Source organism: Tupaia chinensis, unplaced genomic scaffold (genome assembly GCF_000334495.1).
Source record: "Tupaia chinensis unplaced genomic scaffold, TupChi_1.0 Scaffold000359_1, whole genome shotgun sequence".
Classification (NCBI taxonomy): Eukaryota; Metazoa; Chordata; class Mammalia; order Scandentia; family Tupaiidae; genus Tupaia; species Tupaia belangeri.
The window spans coordinates 1,001,557-1,009,417 of record NW_006159855.1 but is presented as its reverse complement, the minus strand read 5'-3'; positions in this window follow the sequence as shown (position 1 = coordinate 1,009,417).

Sequence of the window (7,861 nt, the reverse complement as noted above, 5' to 3'; positions counted from 1 at the left end):
AATCTGGTGAGGATCTTCTTGCAGGTGGGGCCCCAAGGTGGTGCAGGATGTTACATGAAAAGAACTCGAGCCAAGCAAAGCACATCTGTGTCTGTGTCTCCTTATAAACCCACAAGTATCCAGTTGTGGGGGTCCTACCCCTGGTTCCAATCACCTCCCAGAGGTCTCATCTCTTAATGCCATCACTGGATTAAATTTTCACCCCCTTAATCCTACCACAGTCAAATCTTAAAATATATGTTGTGGGAAGATACATTCAAATCATGGCAGGGTGTGAGCCAAGGTATCCTCAGAGGCCTTGGAGGGGCCAGCAGGTGGCGTGGTGGTTAAGTGCTGGACTCTCACATGGTTGACCGTGGTTCAATTTCTGGACCGGGTGGCTTACCTTCTCACTCTCCTGCTGTCTCTCGCTGTCTCTCTCTGGTCAAATTGAAGAATAATAATAAGTAAATTAAATAATTCTATTTAAAAAAATGAAAGAAGCCTTGGAGACTGCTGGGGTTATTTGCTATCCCCCTCCCAATAGCCAAATTTGGGGTCAGTGGATGAGCAGGTGCAGAGCCAGCAAGGACTTCAGAAAGGACAGAGAGTTAGTAGAAAGACAGCCTCAGAGACATTTTGGAGGCAGCCATCTTTCGAGTGCCCTCCCTCCACATCAGACTGGTTCTAGGAGAACCCTAGGACTGATAGCTGAGGGCAGCGACACCCCTCTCCGAGAGCCCCTCTCACCCTCAGTACCATGTGCATATCACTCACTCCACAGACACACAGAAATGTACAGGACCGGCTGGTGGCATGGTGATTAAGGCAGCTGGATCCGACATGGCTCACTGTGTAGTTAAGAGTCCTGGACCTGGGAGCTTGAGAACCACTCTTAGTACGTGTGTATATGTGCTCAAAATTCCAACAGGAGGGAGATAGATAAGAAGGAATCATGGTGTGACCAGGCCCTATGGGGGGGTTGCTTTCTCGCTTTCCCTCTCTCTCTGTCTCCCTGTTTCTCTCTGGCAAGTGTGTGTGCCCTCTGGCAAATTTAAGAGAAAACAAACAAAACAAAAAAGATGAACCAAAGGGTGAGCTGTGAGGCTGTAATAGTTTTGTTTAGAAAGTGTGAATGTCAGATTATACAGGGAATAGTTTGCTGCAGTAGAGCAACATGTTTAAAATTGAAGTTTCTTCTTTTAACATTTCGAGTCTTTTATTAATTTGAATGTAATATTATTATTAGATCAGACCAGTATGTAGGCATACCCCCTCCTTGTAATATAATCTAAAAGTACTTGCCCATTTAACTTTTTTTTTTTTTTTTTCTGGAGAGGTTTTTGCTATAGGGTGCATGTGCTCACCAGAAAGACAGAGAGAGACATAGAGACAGAAAGAGAGAAATTACCCTCCAGGGGGGATGGTCACGCTGCAATCCCTTCTCCTCCATTCTCCTCTCGGGATCTTGGGCACACACACACATGTGCCCGGCGTGAGTTTTAAGCCACCGGGTCTGGGATGTGAACCGCAGTCAACTACGTGAGAGTCCAGCGACATAGCCATTATGCTAACTGCTGGCCCACATTTATCCTTTTTGTACTATAATGACTTTTTCTTTATTTTACTTACTTTTGAAGTGGCATGAGTTTATATATGAAATTAAGTAGAAGGACATTTTGGCTTTCTGCCATTTATTGATTGTTATATTCATTTCATGATTATTGCTGCCAATAATTTTGTCTTATAAAAGAGGAGTGGTATTAAAAATCAGCTCAGGGCAGATGATAAGTATGCCCTGAAATGCGTGCACACACGAACACACACACACACACACACACACACACACACACACGCACACACCCTCTGCCAAGTGCCCAAAGCCATTGATCAGCAGTCCTAGTGGTGAAAATGTGAGTAGGGTACTGGCTGGCAAGGTGGGGTCTGCTATGGGTGGACAGGAAGGAGAACAGAACATGAGTGCCGCCTATTTGGACCCCAGAGCCAGGAAGACCAAGTGTCGCCATCTTCAGCCCTTTACCCCCAAGGTCCCTTGCCTGATGTATTTCTGAGGTCTACCACGAGGTGGCTCTGTGACAAACCAATCCCTCCAATGGGTCCTTGTGAACCAGAGGTTTCCCAGAGAAGCAGCATTGTTCCTAGAGGTGTTTAAATGTTTGTGGGACCTTTTTTTTTCTTCTTTTTTTAACTTTTAATTTAATTAGTTAATTAATTTTTAATTTGACCAGAGACGGACAGAGTAAGAGAGAGACGGAAAGTGAGAAAGCAAGCTGCCAGGTCCAGAACTGGAACTGCAGTCAACCATGTAGGAGTCCAGCGCCCTTAACCACCATGTCCCATGCTGATCCCTTGTGGGATGTTTTTGATTGTCATAGTGTCAGGAGCCCTGTGGATATCTAGTGAGCAGGGATGAGAACCAGAATTTCTGACAGTCACACATGACAAAACTTTGGCTCAAATCCCACCTTACTTTCATATGTTTCCATAGGACAGGCTGAGCCATGGTAAGAACAGGCAGTAGGATGTACCTGAGTGACGTTGGAGCCACATGGGAAGACTTGAAGTTCAGATCCTGGGTCTACATGAACGTGGTGAGTGTGCTCTGAGCTGGGCTGGCCGGAAGGATTGTTGACGTTGCAAGACCCTGTCAGGGTTTTCTCTCTTTCCCTCTCTTATGTGAAAGAAGTAAACTTTAAAGAAAAAGTGTTCATTAGAAACATAAATGAGGGAACAGTAGTTGGTATAATGGCTATGTCGTTGGACTCCCATGTAGTTGACTGCGGTTTGAGGCCCAGACCCGGTGGCTTAAACTCACATAGGGTGCATGTGCGTGCGTGCCCAAGATCCTGAGAGGAGAATGGAGGAGCAGGGATTGTGGCATGGCCATTCCCTCCAGGGGGTGATTTCTCACTTTCTGCCTCTCTGTCTCTCTGACTCTCTCTGTCTTTCTGGAGAGTGCAAGCACCCTATAGCAAAAACCTCTCAAAAAAACAAAAAAAAACAAAAACAAAACAAACAAACAAAAAAAACAACAAATCAACAAACAAACAACCTCACTTGTATCTGTTGCTGCTATATTCATGGAGGTTTTAGACGGGTGAAAACATCCAGTTGTTCATTATGTCTTGTAGAGTACTCATGCCTGAGCAAATAACTTGAAATACATAGTTTTATTATATTACCCATTTCCTTTTGTTTTTCCTTTGTAGTTGGGCATTATACTGGTATTTTTTGCAATGACATAAGTGGGTCTACTTTCTATAGACTTCATGAGGATAATAACATTTATAAGGCACAGGGCCTGTTGGGATTGGGAATGGCTGGTTAGAGCAGATGGTACTCCCCTGGTGATGATTATGGGTCTAGTGATGGGTGGAGCATTTCCTATTATCTTCACTCTTTGGCAAGAATGGGGAACCACTGTATGGGACTAATGGCTACTGGCAGCCATCCTGTGGTCATGAGGGGAGTGTTCCTGAGCATAAAGCCAAAGTGGAAAATGGAGTTGGAGGACCTGGGTCTTTGGTGACCTCCCTGAGGCTATGGTGTCCAAGGATGACCTACCTCTGGAACTCCAACCCTGTAAGGTAAATATCCCTAAGTGCCACTGAGAAGGCAGTGACTGCTGACTGTGATACAATAGCATGGTGGTTTGGATTAAACAGTACTGCTGCCTCAGTTTCCCCTTTAGAAAGGATGAACAAGGATATACTTTTCTCTTCCTGTTGATGCCAGTGTGGCTGTAAATGTTTTGACCTTTTAAAGACCACCAGAAGCCAGATCTCAGAAAGGACAGTGGCAGCTTGCAGACCTCTTCCTGCCATACGTTTCTCTCTGCCTCTGAGGAATGTTCATGGGGCCCAATGTGGGTATAGCAGAGTCCAGGGGCTGACAGGTGGCTTGGTGGTTAAAAGCTCTAGACTCCCACATGGCTGGCCATGGTTTGAATCCTAAACCTGGTGGCTTGCTTTCTCACTTTCCCTCTTCTCTCTTTCTGTCTCTGTCTCTTTCTGGTCAAATTGAAAATTATAATGATAAATAAAGTTAAAATAATTTAAAAATTATTTATACACACACACGTGTGTGTGTGTGTGTGTGTGTGTGTGTGTGTGTGTATACACAGACTATGAGTCCATAAAGCCTAAGGTTGAGTATTTGCTGTATAAACCAAGGGTGGACTCAAAGGTCCAAGCCACAGAAAAGCCAGCCTGGCAGAGCCATAATCTGTTATGCACATCTGGAAGGAACGTGGGGTTATCCACTCCAGTTTCCTTTGTATTAGTCAGAATAGGCTATGTTATGCTACAGTGACACATAGCCCCCCCAATCTCAATGGCTTAAAGCAGCAATGTTTTGTTCTCAGTTGAGTGTACATGTCCACTGCAAATTGGTGAGGTGCCTTTGCTCACCACAGTTGTTCAGGTGTAAAGGCTGATGGGCCCCCAAATTTCTATACTCCTATTACCTGTGTTCCCAGGCATAGGGAATTGGGGCATATAATCCTCGTGCCAGGAGGGTCAATAAAGGAAGGGACACTTCATAGGAGGACACTATGGCTGCCCACTCTTGGTTTGTAGTCTGTATGGTCACCCTGATTCTCCCTGGGCTCTCACAGGACCTTCCTATGATGGCAGATCTAACTATGCTGGTCCCTATGTGAGGGCCAACTGGGAACCCCATCCCTGACTAAAGGAGGTACAGACTTTCTGTATTGCCATCAGAACCACTCATGGTCTGGCCTGCTCATGTATCCAGCTCTTCTCCCTTTGTCCCCTGTTTATTCATTTATCCATACACATGTACTGGGGCTAGGAGGTGGTGTGGAGATTAAGGTACTAGATCCCACATGGCCAACTACACAGTTCAAGTCCCAGACCCGGTGGCTTAAACTCACGCTGGGCATGTGTGTGTGTGTGCCCAAGATCCCGAGAGGAGAATGGAGAAGGGATTGAGGCATGGCCATCCCCCCGGGGGATGATTTCTCACTTTCCCTCTTTCTCTTTCTCGCTGCCTCTCTATGGTGAGTGCTTCCACCCTATTGCAAAGACCACAAAAAAACACAAGGGGGCTAGATAGTGATGCAGCATTAAAATGAGATGCTCAGGGCGCAGGTGGAATGGTGGTTAAGGTGCTGGATTCCCACATAGCCGACTGTGGTTTGAGTCCTGGACCTGACAACTTGCTTTCTCACTTTCCCTTTCTCTCTCTCTCTGGTCAAATTAAAAAATAGTAATAACAAATGGAAATAAATAAATAAATAAATCTTAAAAAAAAAAAAAGGGATGCTCTGTGAGGCTAACACTTATAAAAAGGTCCTGGGTTCATGTCCAAGACCTTCCTCAGTACACCAGGCATGTGCATACCCATGATCTGGTGACTGACTGAAGCTAGAAGTAGATAATGACCCTGTTGGAGGTACTATTTCTCTGTTTCTCTCATGGAATAAATAAATATTTTAAAAAAGACAGTTCTATAATGCTGATATGAGACCAACTCCAAGACATAATATGAGGTTAAAACAAAAAGCAGGATGGGGCTAGCAAGTAATGTGGTGGTTGGGGCAGCTGGAACACACATGGCTGAATGGTAGCTGGTGGCTTCAAAAACACTCCAAGGCACATGTGCATGCATGCCCAAAATCCCAAGAGGAGAAGGGATTGCATAGTGGCTGTCCTCCCGGGGGTAATTTCTCCCTTTCTCTCTGTCTGTCTCTGAGGAGAGCACACACTATAAAAAAAATTTTTTTAAGGCAGAAGAAAAGTAGAATGCAGAACAGGCATGAGTGGTTTGGACAAAGCAGGTGGATGGGAAAACTCATGTACTTGTCCACACAAGGGCTATTCCTGGACACATTAAAAAAAATTAAAAAATAAAAAAACCCTGGGAACCAGCAGTTAGCGTAATGGCTATGTCGCTGGACTCCCACATAGTCGACCACGGTTCGTGTCCTGGACCTGGTGGCTTAAAACTCATGCCGGGTGCGTGTGCTTGCGTGCCCAAGATCCCGAGAGGAGAACAGAGGAGAAGGGATTGCGGCGTGTCCATCCCCCCTGGGGGGTGATTTCTCGCTTTCTGTCTCTATGTCTCTCTCTGTCTGTCTGGTGAGCGCACGCACCCTATAGCGAAAATCTCTCCAAAAAAACCCAAAAACAAAAACCAAAAAACTGATACTACCGTCTGTGGTAGGGAACTGGGGACTGTGAGGTCCAGGAAGGAAACTTACCTTTCTTGTCTACTCTTTGTACAGTTTGAATATGAAAAAAAAAATATATATATATAAACACACACACACACATATATGTGTATATATATATATATATATTTTTTTTACTAAAACACCTCTGGATTCTTTTTTAATTTTTATTTATTCATTCATTTATTTTAATTTGACCAGAGAGAGACAGAGAGAGAGGGAGAGAAAGTGGGAAAGCAAGCCATCAGGTCCAGGACTTGAACCGTGGTCAGCCATGTGGGAGTGTCCAGTGCTTTAACCACCACACCACCTGCTGGTCCCCACAGTTTGAATATTTTACAATGTTCATTTTTTAAAATCAGGAAGCAAGTGTAAGTGTAACATCCCGGAAAGACATTCAAGATATCTTGTTATCTTAAAGTGACAAATTCAGGTTTTGAAATCACAGGTACAATATGAACCCTATTTTTGTACAGAAAAATGTATGCTACATCTGGATGTATAGAAAAATGTTGCATTATGTGCTATTTTAACTATTTTTTATAGTCTCCTGATAAAAACTTAAATAGTAGGGAAGGTATAAATAAAAAAGTATTTATACTTTTCCCTGTTCCCGCAATCCAGCTTGTTCATTCTTCAGAGGAACCAAATCCAGCAATTCTGTGCTCTGCTGGTTGGTTTTTGTTTTTGTTTTGCTACATAGCATATACGTTTGCGGAGAGAGAGGGAGAGGGAGAAAGCACCCCCTCTGCCTGTGTGGCATGTCATACTACAGTCCCTTCTCCAGTTCTCTATCCTGCTGGGATTTGGGGGCACGCAAGCATATGCATCTGGTGTTTCTCAAGCCGCCATGGAAGGAGTGGAACTGTGTGGTCAGCCATGTGGAATCTAACTTCTTTAACTACCAAGCCACAGGGCTGGCCCTGAGTTCTGCTGCTTATCACACTTAAAATGATAGTCTTTATGTCTTAAGGATGGGACTGTATGGGATAGTCTCTGTGCTTCTCTGAGATTTCTGATTTTTCTCAATAAGCATATATTAATTATGGAAATTTTAAAAAATAACTACTTTTAAAAGTGCTGTGAATTAGGGCTGGCAGATGGCATGGTGGTTACGGTGCTGGACTCCCACATGGCTGACCGCAGCTAGAGTCTCAGAACTGGTGGCTTGCTTTTTCACTTTCCCTCCCTCCCTGTCTCTCCCTGGTCAAATTTAAATAATAATAATAATAAACAAATTAAATAATTATTTATTAAGAAAAAGTGTTATGAATGAAGAGAAGTCTTTAGTCTCCTTTCTTAGTCTCTTCAACAAATAAGAGGCAGGGAGGTGGGCATATGGCCTGGTGCTCAAGCGAGTTGGATCCTACATGGTAGACTGTGAAGTTAGAGTTTCAGACCTGGAAGCTTGGGGACCATACTGGGCTCATGCTTGTATGTGCCCAAAATCCTGAAAGGGGGGAGACAGGGAAGAGAGGGGATTATGGTGTGACCATTGTCTTCCACAGGAGCTGCTTTCTCTCTCTTCCTTTTTCTTGGTCTAACTGTCCCTCTCTCTCTGGCAAGTACATGTGTCCTCTGGCAAGTTAGTGAAAAGAAAAGAAAAAGGGGCCAAGCAGGTGACATGGTGGTTAAGGAATTAGACTTCCACATGGTTGACTGCAATTC